At 38.3% G+C, this 12,411-nt stretch overlaps 1 long non-coding RNA gene across 1 annotated transcript; it reads right to left on the reverse strand.

Moving 5' to 3' along the window:
• Nucleotides 1-325: 325 nt before the first annotated feature.
• Nucleotides 326-5,530, reverse strand: LOC134317943 (uncharacterized). Its single transcript, XR_010013302.1, has 3 exons — nt 5,394-5,530; nt 4,449-4,546; nt 326-391 (listed from the first exon to the last, which is right to left on the reverse strand). It is a non-coding gene; the product is annotated as an uncharacterized LOC134317943 (long non-coding RNA).
• Between the last annotated feature and the right edge of the window lie 6,881 nt (nt 5,531-12,411).

The following is a 12,411-nucleotide window of genomic DNA, read 5'->3' on the forward strand; positions in this document are numbered from 1 at the left end:
GCTAAACAAAGACTAAACAGGACTAAACAGACTAACAGACTAACAGGGCTAACGGACAGGCTAACGGACAGGCTAAACAAAGACTAAACAGGACTAAACAGACTAACAGGGCTAACGGACAGGCTAACGGACAGGCTAAACAAAGACTAAACAGGACTAAACAGACTAACAGGGCTAAACTGACTGGACAGGACTAAACAGACCGGATGAAACAGCAAGGAGCAAGGAGCAAGGAGCAAGGAGCAAGGAGCAAGGAGCAAGGAGCAAGGAGCAAACAGTCACCAGAGCAAACAGAGTTACAATGAAAATAGTCTCCAACCAGCCTTCTTCTTCTTCTTCTTCTTGTTGGTTTATTGGCGGGTGACATCTCTTTGGTGCATACCGCCACCTACTGTACAGGAGTGTGTAAAGGGACTTAACAGGCTATGTTTTCTAGGTCTTAGATTCTTTTAATTAAACCTGTATCATTAAGGAATATAATTAATGATTTAATTCGGTCACACTGCATCCCTTCTTCTTTAAGAATATTTCCTATTTCATTCCCTTCCTCCCTTTCTTGCCATTGGTGTCTATATTTTGTGTATTTATTGCATTTAAATAATACATGATTTACATCTTCTTGGACGTGACATACATTACATAACCCATTGCCTTTCCCTATTAACCGTAGTGTGTTATTAAGACCTGTGTGACTCAACCTTAGTCTACTATATACAATCTCTTCCCTTCTGTTGATACCTATTGATGTTGTCCTTTTCCCCCACACCTTTCCTTGAATTGAATAATATTGCCTGGCATTATATTCTGTTTCCCATTCATTTTGCCATTTCAGTATAACTTCAGATTTAATTTTGGTTTTAGCTTCTCCCTTCCCTATTGGAATTTTAATTTCTATATTTCCTTTTCCTAGCGCTTTTTTAGCTAATTTATCAGCCATTTCATTTCCTTTAATACCAACATGTGATGGAACCCAACAAAACTGAACTATTATTCCAAGGTTCTTTAAATTCAGTAAAATATGCCTAACCTCCATAATTAAATCCTCTCTTATTGATTTACCTGTTTCAAAGCTCATTAAAACTGCTAGTGAGTCAGTACATATAACTGATCTAATTGGTTTGATTTCTTCGATCCACCTCAGAGCAGTTATTATTCCAATCATTTCTATTGAGTAAATTGATAAAAAATTGCTTACTCTGTATCCATACTTTTTCTTAAAATTTGGAATATAGATCCCTATTCCACAATGATCATTTTCTGGATCTTTTGACCCATCTGTAAAAATTTTAAGAAAGCCATAATATTTAGATATAAGGTACCGTTGACTGCATTCTGCAAGACTTTGTTCATTTGGTTGCTCTGCCTTCTCTTTCAGTAATTTAATATCAACAGTTGGAGTTGGTAGTATCCATGGTGGAACCCTACTTATCACTAATGCAGGACTAAATTTAAAATCTTTAATTCCATACCTTTCTGCTGTGCTATTAATGTTCCATCCAAAACCATTACTCTTTGTTTGATATTCCCAACATTCATTTAAAACTGATAAAGATGGATTACACACACTCCCTTTCAGCCTTACCCAGTATGTTAAGGATAATTGATCATATCTTAGTTTAAATGGGGTTTCTTTAGATTCTACTAGAAGTGCACATGTAGGTGTTGTTTTAATGGCTCCTAAAGCAATCCTTATTCCTTTATACTGAATCCTGTCTAAACTTCTGAGAGATGTTATGCATGCTGACCTATATACTATGCATCCATAATCTATGGTTGATCTGATTAGTGCTTTATATATATTCATCAAGGATTGTTTGTCTGCACCCCAGTATTGCCCTGAGATCATCCTCATGAGATTTAGTACCTTTTTGCATTTGGTTTCTACATGTACTATATGATGTTTCCATGTCATTTTTTCATCCATCCAGATTCCTAGGTATTTAAATTGTTTCACTCTTTCGAGTGGCTGGTTATATAACATTATTTTAAAGTTGTCTGGTACTTTCCTTCTAGTAAAAAACATCACTTTAGATTTTTGCATGGAGAATTTAAAACCCCAGTCCATTCCCCATTGCTCTAATATTTGCATTTCTTTTTGTATGATTTCTGCTATATATGGCACATTACGTCCCCTTTTCCAAATCACAGCATCATCGGCATATAATAATCCTTCACTTCCTTTTCCAAATATATCATTTATCATGATGTTAAATAGAATAGGACTGATTACACTCCCTTGGGGAATTCCACTTTCCACCATGAATTCTTCTGATAATTCATTATTTACTCTGACCCTCAAGGTGCGTTGTGACAAAAAGTCAAGAATGTAGTTGTACACTTTACCTTTAATCCCAATCTTCTCCAGTTTGATTAATAGGCCCTCCCTCCACATAGTATCATAAGCCTTTTCAATATCAAGAAAGACTGCAGTCATTACTTCTTTCATAATTAATGATTTCTCTATCTCATTACAGAGTTTCACTAGGGCATCAGTGGTTGATTTACTCTTCCTGAATCCTGTTTGATAACTTTTAACCAAATTTTTATTTTCCAAAAAGTAGTTCAAACGAGCAACTACCATCTTTTCCATGAGCTTTCCTAAATGTGAGGTCAAAGCTATTGGTCTGTAATTCCCTGGGTTATTTGGATCTTTTCCTGGTTTAGGAAATGGAAGAATTATTGCCTTTTTCCATATTTTAGGTAATTTACCTTCATTCCAAATTTTATTAAATAGTGTTAGGATCTTTTCCAGCATTTCATCAGGGAGTTTCCTAAACATTGGATAACATAAATTGTCTGTTCCTGGTGATGAGTATGCTGTGTTATTTACAGCCATTCGCAATTCTGAAATATTAAATTCTTCATCCAGTATAGTTCCTATTTCTGTTTTGGCATTTAGGATACCTTTATTTACTTTTAAGATATCCTCTTTTCTTTTTTTAAAACATTCATCTAAATGATCGCCTTTATGGACATCGGCAAACATTTTACCCAGCATATCAGCCTTTCCTTTATCTGATATAGCTTTAATATTGTTATTATCTATTAGTACTGGGATACTTGTTGGTTTATATCTGCCTGATATCCTTTTAATCATCTTCCATATTTTATCCAGAGTTGTTTCTCCTCCAATTGTAGAACAAAACTGCCTCCAAGATTCTCTTTTAGCGTCTTTTATTACTTTCCTTGCTAGTGCCTTTTTCCTTTGATATTCTATAAGATTATCTACAGTTAAAGTTTTACGTAATATTTTAAAAGCTCTATTTCTGTTTTTAATGACTTCTTGACATTTATCATTCCACCATGGAACATTTACTCTTTCTTTTTGACTTTTGCTAATAGGAATGCTCTGACTAGCTGCAGTGAGAATGAGTCTGCTTATACTATCATTCAACTGATCTATAGATTGGTCTGTCTCAGGTATATTTTTCATTTCTTCACTGCATCTTTGATAATATTTCTCCCAGTTTGCTTTTATGAAATGCCATTTATGATGAATGTAACTCTTTTCAGTCTTCAACTCCATTTCAATTTTACAGAAGATAGGGAAATGATCGCTACCAATGCTTGTGTTCTGATCTACTTCCCATTCACATATATTAGCTATTTTCCTATCAACTAAAGTCAGGTCAATACATGATGTTTCATTTTTGTATATATTTATCCGTGTTCCATTACCATTATTTAAACATACAAGCATTCTGTCATTTATCATTTCTTCAACAACCTCCCCATTTAAATTTGTATGTTTACTTCCCCATAGACTGTTATGGGCGTTAAAATCCCCACACCAAATTTCTCTATGAGTTCTTTTGATAATGTTTTTCAATACTTCCTTAATTAAAACCTTGCATGGGTTATAATAATTAATAATTGTATATTTACCAGTAGTGCCATTAAAAATTTCAGTCACAATACATTCATGTTCCTCAGCTGTTTCTATATGTCTGTATGATATTCCTTCTTTGATAAAGGTTATACATCCTCCTCCTCTATCTTTTCCTCTATCCTGCCTTATGCTGTTGTAGCCTTTTAAAACAAATTCTAAATGTGATTTTAACCATGTTTCCTGTATACAAATAATATCTGGCTTATTAGTTATCTCGTGAACATATCTTTTAAACTCTTGCCCATTTGCAATCAAACTTCTTGCATTCCATTGAAGAATGATTAATACCATTAAATATTTAGACAGTTTGTGATTCTCCATATTTATTATTTAACATTTCATGAATCTCATCAGCTTTAGTTGTTGTGCCCAAAAAATCATTTGCATTTTCTACAACTGATCTAATTCGGTCACTTTTTCTGGCGTGTTGCATTGTGACATTGACTATGGAACAGATAAATGCTATAAATTCATTTTTTTTAATCAACAGAGTCTCATTGGAAATTCTTGTTTTGCACTCACAACATTCTGATGCTTGGTTAGACCTTGGTAAGCCTACCTTTGTCTGTTGTGTTATCTCTCTCATATGGTTCTCATTATTCTGTCTCACTGTGTTTGAACTGTAGGTATTACTTGTTGGTGTCCTAGAAGTTTGCTCTGTTGGAGAAACAGTATTGTTAGTATTAGTGTCTTTCTTAGCTCTGTGTATTTCTTTGATTGCATCTGCATATGATACTTGATGAGTCAGTTTGTATTTCTGTATTTCTTTTGCTTCCTTTTGTTTCTCACATCCTCCATAAGCAGCACTATGCTGACCTCCACAGTTGCAACATTTTAACTGAACATTTTCTCCACATTTCCCATATACATGTTCACCTCCACACTTTACACATCTTAGCCTACCTTTACATTGTGCAGCTATATGACCAAATCTTTGGCATTTAAAACACCGTAATGGAGGGGGATTAAATTCTCTTACTGGGTAGCACATGAAACCCATTTGGACTTTTGTAGGCATTTCATTTTTAAAGTAAAGCAGGACTGACAAACTTCCTGTTTTCTCTTTACCTTTAGTCAGGCGTTTCACATTAACTATTTCTCCCTCTTTCAGGTTACTCTTGATCTCTTCGTTTGATACTGAAACTGGAATCCCGAATATTACTCCTCTTTTCTTTGCCGCTATTCCTGGGATATGCGAGGTTATTTTAGTACCATTTAACGTAGTCTTTTTTAAAATCTCCCCTCGCTGATCCTCAGACATTGCAAATATCAATAATCTACCATTACCCATAAACCGTGCATGATTAATTTTACCTATTTCCTTCTCTATTGCTTTGGTAACATGAATGGGGTGTAAATCTGGCCCTCCTTGTTGTTCAAACACTATAACTACTTTCCAAACTTCTTTATTTGGCTCCTTGACTCTAGTTCTTAATTCAGACTTGCTCCTTTTAACTGTGTCTATGGACTCATTACTACTGCTAAATTCTGATCTTCGTCTTACTTGTTTTTTCCTAATTTCCTCCCAGAACATTTCGTCATTTTCATCCAAATTCTCATGATCCCGTATATAACCATCTGATTCCTCTGCCATTGTCCACTTTACATTCACTGTACAGTTGTATTAGTTTAATTCAAACCTTCCGTCGTAAAACGTCCTCCTTCCACTCCCGTGCAAAGTCAATCTTCTCCAAACCGTTCCGCAGTCGTTAGCCGCCACTACCTTCAGGCACAGACGGAAGTTTTGCTAACACCACCCCCACCCCTCCAACCAGCCTTTCTCTGAGCCTCTCCAACCAGCCTTTCTCTGAGCCTCTCCTAAATAGTAGCAGCTGGGGCTAATTAGCCCCAGCTAACCAATCAGGAGAGGGAGGCTGGCTGGAGACAGAGTGTGCTCATGGAGAGGGGGGCGTGGCACCTCAGGAGCACACACAGAGGCTCAAATCGTGACAAGACTACACCTTGACCAGATGGCAGAGGCTGTGTTGGAGCAAGTCAGGCAAAATTCATCAGATGAAGATGATTTTTTCTTCTTCTCATTAAATTAGCTTAATTGACTAACCTATTAAATAAGATAAACATGTAACATTTAGTGCTGAGCAAATGCTAAACAATAACAGTATTAAGTATATTAATGACATTAAATTCATTATATTTTTAAAACAAAGCAACATACAGCTGAAAATGCTTGATAAGTAGTGGAAATGAATGGAGCTCTATGGGATGTTTGGAACAATTTAGAGCTCCACAACCCGGAAGCTGTGCAGAAAAAATGTCCCGCCCCCTCTCCAACGGTTCCCTATGGGAGTGTCGCCACTCTGTTCTCTCTACCGCTCTGGTGCAGCCCTATTCCATAAAGCAGTAATAAAGGAAATATCAGTCAGCCACAGGTTAAAAACAGCTACATTCACATGTATGTGTTAGGAATCAGGCAGGGTTAGTGTACGGGTCTGCGACTGTTGATTATTTCTTTTCTTTTTTTCAGCCTGGAATTTGCGTGAATCACATAACATGATAAACACGTACTGACAGATAAACAGTGATTTAAAATGAGAAATCATAAAAGCATCTGTGAAATAAATGGAGAAAAAAATATTTTTTTACTTACCAAAACAAATATCAAAACCATTCTGAAGTTTGGACATGGCTGTTGCAAAGCAATGACGAATCACACCATCACCAGTTGCTGGATCACCTGAACAAACAAAATAAAATGCATACAACAGTAAACAGAAAATAGAGCTATTAAAATAGAATTTGTTAGTGTGGCAGTCCCACTGAATAAACTGCCGTGTCAACTAAACAAATCATCTCTACCTTTATCTTGCTGTAACTTCAAACATTCCCAGTAATCGTTTTATACCTGCTTGTGACTGCTTTTACTGAGCTTGCCCATTCCTGTTATATTAACATGTTTATCACTTCATTACCCCCCCCCCCCCCCCCCGCCTTGTGATTTCATTTAACCATAAACATGGTGTTGCTATTGTTAGGATGAATCTTTTGTCGAGAGGTCCTGAAGAAAGCAATCGGGAAGTCCAGAAAGTACTCTTTAAAACACTTTATTAAGTGTAAAAATGATCTGTGAATATATGCCAGAGCTAAGCTGAACAGCGCTCTTTTCTCCTGCAGTCTAGACACACAACCACAAAAGCAAGAAAAGCTCTCCTCTGAGCCCGCCGTCCTTTTTTAAACTAGTCTAGGCTCCTCCTCCGCCTCTGCTGTTGGAGCCAATGAAATGTGCTAAAGAGGCCCAGGCTCCGCCCACCCCCTAGGTGGGGTCTAAAAGGCTCAGGGCTCCGCCTCCCCCCCTTCGGTAGGAATCAGGGAGGGAGTATGGCAGCCGCCATTTTGAACAATAGACCATGCGGCGGCCATGCGGCATGCATGTCGTAAAACTTGGAAAGTGCCGTAAAACTTCCCATATTGAATTTTATGTTTAATAATGATGTTTAATAATGATGTTATGTTCCAAAAATCCTAACACTATAAACAAGCATATATGTTTTGATATCCTACCCTGTACAAACAGAGGTTAAATAATGAATTTAAACAACAGTTTGGTGCAATCTATATTTTTGTGTTAGTAAGAAATTTACCCTTCAGTGTGCAGGTCAAAGGAGAAGCCCACTCAACACGAGCCATTTTATAAAAAGAAAGGATTGTCCTTTCCCTGTCCTCTGCACTGTCTCTGAGATCCATGGCAAAACTTAGTGCTTTTCCAGTTGCATGCTTATTTAAAATGTCTTCTTTGAATATCCTTGCTGCCTCTGTGGGATCTGGCTCTATTTTCCAATCTTAAACAGTTAAAAAATAAAGACTGAATTAATATTTAAGCTATATATGGATAAAACAACAAATTACTAAAATAAATCATGTAATGTTTAAATTGAATATAACCGACCACAATTCTCCTCGATGAGATCCAGATCAATGATCTGAGGAGTAGGCACATGTCCCTGAGGTGTCACTGGGGCTGGGATATTTCCCTGATGTGGAACGGAGACGTCCGTGTTGCTGGCCCTTGCTGTCTGACTCTCCTGTGGTCTTGTCCACGTACTCACACATCTATCTTCATTTTTGGGGGAACTGGCACTTCCTGTGGCTACCTCCATTTGTACCTCAACACTGCTCTGCGATAGTCTTAGATGAAACAAAAGTTTCAACGTGGAAGAGGTCATATTAAAATACAACAGTTAAATTCAGTTCTAAAGAAGCAATATCCCAAACACCCACATGTTGGCCTTTAGAGAGTGTTTTTTAATCAAAAAAGCAATAATTACTCTTATTTGTCCATATTTTGCCCTGTCTCTAAAGTTTTGTTATACATTTTGCCCTACATGGTTAGTCCTACATTCACATGCACAGACTATCAAGCATGCCTTTTGGCTGGGGGTGGACTCACTATGCCTCATGCCACATGTTTGATGTATGACAACACATGCAGTGTACTAACAGATGTGATATGTTTTAGCTGTGTAGAGCAATACCTCATGCATTCATCACTATGAGCCTTGATTTGTGATTAAAGGGAATTCTTCTCCACATGACACACATTTCTGAGGTGGTCGAGATATCTACAGAGGAGATCATGTAACAATTAAATACAATAAATAATGACCTGATTTTCAGAAGGGAAGAGCAGTTTTAAAGAGAAACTTACAGGCTCCAGATTCAGGTTCCTCTGAAGTGGTCGAATGAAAATGGTAGCATGACCAATCTGGGTCTGTGGATCTTTCAGATGTCTGACATGGTAGCCCTCATTGGGACAGGGGATGAGGTTCAGTTTGCGACTTCGAGTTGTTCCAGAAATTTTGAGCAATTCAAATCCGCCCCCTTGTCTGAGTTTTTGAAATGCAGCTAAAAGAAATTCTTTGAATTCATGTGGATTTGTCTGACTACCTAAAAAGACGACAGATAACAACATGCAAAAAAGTGCGATTTCTAAAGTTTCACTAAAACCTGAGTGTGCATGGTAACCGTGATGCCGTATGTAGCTTTAAACGTAAGACGTTTCTCCCCTAATCCTGCAGCAACAAGCCTCTGTTTGGCAAATCGACTGGGGACTAAATCCTCATTTTTGTCCTCAAGACAACAGAAGACATGAGTGTAAGAATTAAGTTGTGCGAGCACAGCAAGTCATCGCCGACTTGTTGACCTCCTCCCCCCATGTGTGTATGGCCCGAACAGTCTTGAAACCTCGGCTAAGTGAGGAGCAAAGGGTAGCATCAAACGTTAGACAATAAAGAAAAAAAGCTAAACTAGATACATCACCGGCGATGGTGTATATTAGTCTAATATCTAATCACATATCTAATATTTTTTTTTTTTTTTACAATTGTTTGGTTGAATTTTTTTCGTATTTAGCTAATGTGTAAATTCTACAGGGTGTATCACAGTCTGGCATTTAGCATCACAAACTGTTCACTGCAGAAACCTACCGTCCACTGGATGACTTGGTGTCATGGTATGTGACGGCGTAGCAGGCAAACTTGGTGCGTTTGTGGTACCCGGTGGTGCTGCACAAGAAATATTGAACACCACATTGTTAGCTAGTTCAGTTTATGTTAATACAGTAGCCGATATATCAGTAAGTGAATAGGCTGGTCACACTGATTATTTCATCTATCTGAGAAATATGAACTTACTGTTTTCAAGCTGGTCAGCTACATCCCGCAACAGGTCTGCCAGCGGCCTCCCACTCGAAGCCATTGCATAGTCAATCGAAGGTTAGCCTAGCTAGTGTTCATGTAACGTTAAGGTTGTTAGAAATCGGCTGCTTCTGCCTAGTTCGTCGACCTGACCAATCCTGCTGTAGAGTGAGGATAGGACCCGCCTACCTTATTAACATAGACACAGAAATACAGAAATAAATAAATGCAGAAATGTGGAAATACAGAAATAAATAAATGTATAAATACAGAAATAAGTAAATGTAGAAATAAATAAATAAATGTAGAAATACAGAAACAGCCCAAATAAAATCTGATGTATGGAAATATAGAAATAGATTCAAGCCATTTATTTAAATATGTCTTTTTTCATGACGAAAATGTATTTATTAGTTTATTTATTTATTTATTTATTTATTGCATTATTTATTTGTGAGAGTGTTTTTTTTATTTAAAAAAGCAATAATTACTCTTATTTGTCAATATTTTTGTTAGGGTGCCTGCGACGTCTGGTAAACATACCACCACTTCCCAGCGTCGCAGGCGTTACAGAACAAAGAGCAGCGTGGCCTCAAATAAGAGGCTAGCTAATTAGGGCAACGACCTGCAGCTGTCAGCTCCCTATTTAAGGGGGCGTCACCAGTCTGCAGGCGTCGCACCTTTGTTCTTTGTTTTGGGTTATGGCTGCACTGCACCAGCCATTTCCTTTTGTAGGGCTAGATTGGTACCCCAGGCACTATAAGAGTGGTTGGGTGTGTAAGTCGCAAGGCTGAGGTAATTCAGGGCTTTGTTTTTACCAATAGGGAAAGCCGGTGCGATTACTTGCAGCCCACGAGCTGCGGTTTGTTTTGACCTTGCTTTAACCCCGCTTGCATGGCTAGCAGCGGGCTAATGCTAGCCTAACAGACACTCACCGCAGTTGTCCTAAGGCGCTTCTCTTTTCCAAGTGTCATCGCTGCTTGTTTGGCTGAGTGGGTAAAACACCGCTCAGGTAGCTTTGCGATCCCGGTTCGTATCCGCGCCTCGCTCTTTAACTTTTTCCCCTAACCTAAACCATCGGTTCCTTCCCAGTCTTCTATTACTGGTGACACAACCGATGTATCATTATTGTTTTCTTTTCCCGGTTAAGTTTTGCTTTATTAACGGATTCTACTAACATCTGTCTCTTCACATCAGCCTTTTATTTAGAAGGCGAGTCTACAACGCAAACAACGCCGTAGCGTAGCGGCGAGGGTTACAGTACCGCGAGTGAGCGACCAGGGTTCGCGCCTCGCGTCGGCAAAAATTCTATTTTCTGTTTTTGTGTTATCCTTTTCAGTTGCCAGTGACGACAGCGGCGCCGTTCGGGATTTCCCGAATTGTTTTTTGTTACAACGTTGTTTCCTTTGTTCTCTGTATAAATTATTTCGTTGTTAATAAAATATAATTTTTGCTCTGCACCTTTGGGTCCTATGCCTCTCTTTATTACAATTTTGCCTTAAGTTTTGTTATATATTTTGCCCTACATGGTTAGTCCTACATTCACATGTACAGACTATCAAGCATGCCTTTTGGCTGGGGGTGGACTCACTATACCTCATGCCACATGTCCGATGTATGACAACACATGCAGTGTACTAACAAATGTGATGTTTTAGCTGTGTAGAGCAATACCTCATGCATTCATCACTATAAGCCTTGATTTGTGAAAAAGGAAATTCTTCTCCACATGTCACACATTTCTGAGGTGGTCGAGATATCTACAGAGGAGATCATGTAACAATTAAATACAATAAATAATGACCTGATTTTCAGAAGGGAAGAGCAGTTTTAAAGAGAAACTTACAGGCTCCAGATTCAGGTTCCTCTGAAGTGGTCGAATGAAAATGGTAGCATGACCAATCTGGGTCTGTGGATCTTTCAGATGTCTGACATGGTAGCCCTCATTGGGACAGGGGATGAGGTTCAGTTTGCGACTTCGAGTTGTTCCAGAAATTCTGAGCAATTCAAATCCGCCCCCTTGTCTGAGTTTTGGAAATGCAGCTAAAAGAAATTCTTTGAATTCATGTAGATTTGTCTGACTACCTAAAAAGACGACAGATAACAACATGCAAAAAAGTGCGATTTCTAAAGTTTCACTAAAACCTGAGTGATGCCGTCTGTAGCTTTAAACATAAGACGTTTCTCCCCTAATCCTGCAGCAACAATCCTCTGTTTGGCAAATCGACTGGGGACTAAATCCTCATTTTTGTCCTCATGACAACAGAAGACATGAGTGTAAGAATTAAGTTGTGCGGGCACAGCAAGGCATCGCTGACTTGTTGACCTCCTCCCCCCATGTGTGTATGGCCCAAACAGTCTTGAAACCTCGGCTAAGTGAGGAGCAAAGGGTAGCATCAAACGTTAGACAATTAAGAAAAACAGCTAAACTAGATACATCACCAGCAATGGTGTATATTAGTCTAATATCTAATCACATATCTAATATTTTTTTTTACAATTGTTTGGTTTAATTTTTTTCCTATTTAGCTAATGTGTAAATTCTACAGGATGTATCACAGTCTGGCATTTAGCATCACAAACTGTTCACTGCAGAAACCTACCGTCCACTGGATGACTTGGTGTCATGGTATGTGACGTAGCAGGTAAACTTGGCGCGTTTGTGGTACCTGGTGGTGCTGCACAAGAAATATTGAACACCACATTGTTAGCTAGTTCAGTTTATGTTAATACAGTAGCCGATATATCAGTAAGTGAACAGACTGGTCAGACTGATCATTTCATCTATCTGAGAAATATGAACTTACTGTTTTCAAGCTGGTCAGCTACATCCCACAACAGGTCTGCCAGCGGCCTCCCACTCGAAGCCAT

The sequence above is a fragment of the Trichomycterus rosablanca genome, chromosome 1, assembly GCF_030014385.1.
Source record: "Trichomycterus rosablanca isolate fTriRos1 chromosome 1, fTriRos1.hap1, whole genome shotgun sequence".
Taxonomy (NCBI): Eukaryota; Metazoa; Chordata; class Actinopteri; order Siluriformes; family Trichomycteridae; genus Trichomycterus; species Trichomycterus rosablanca.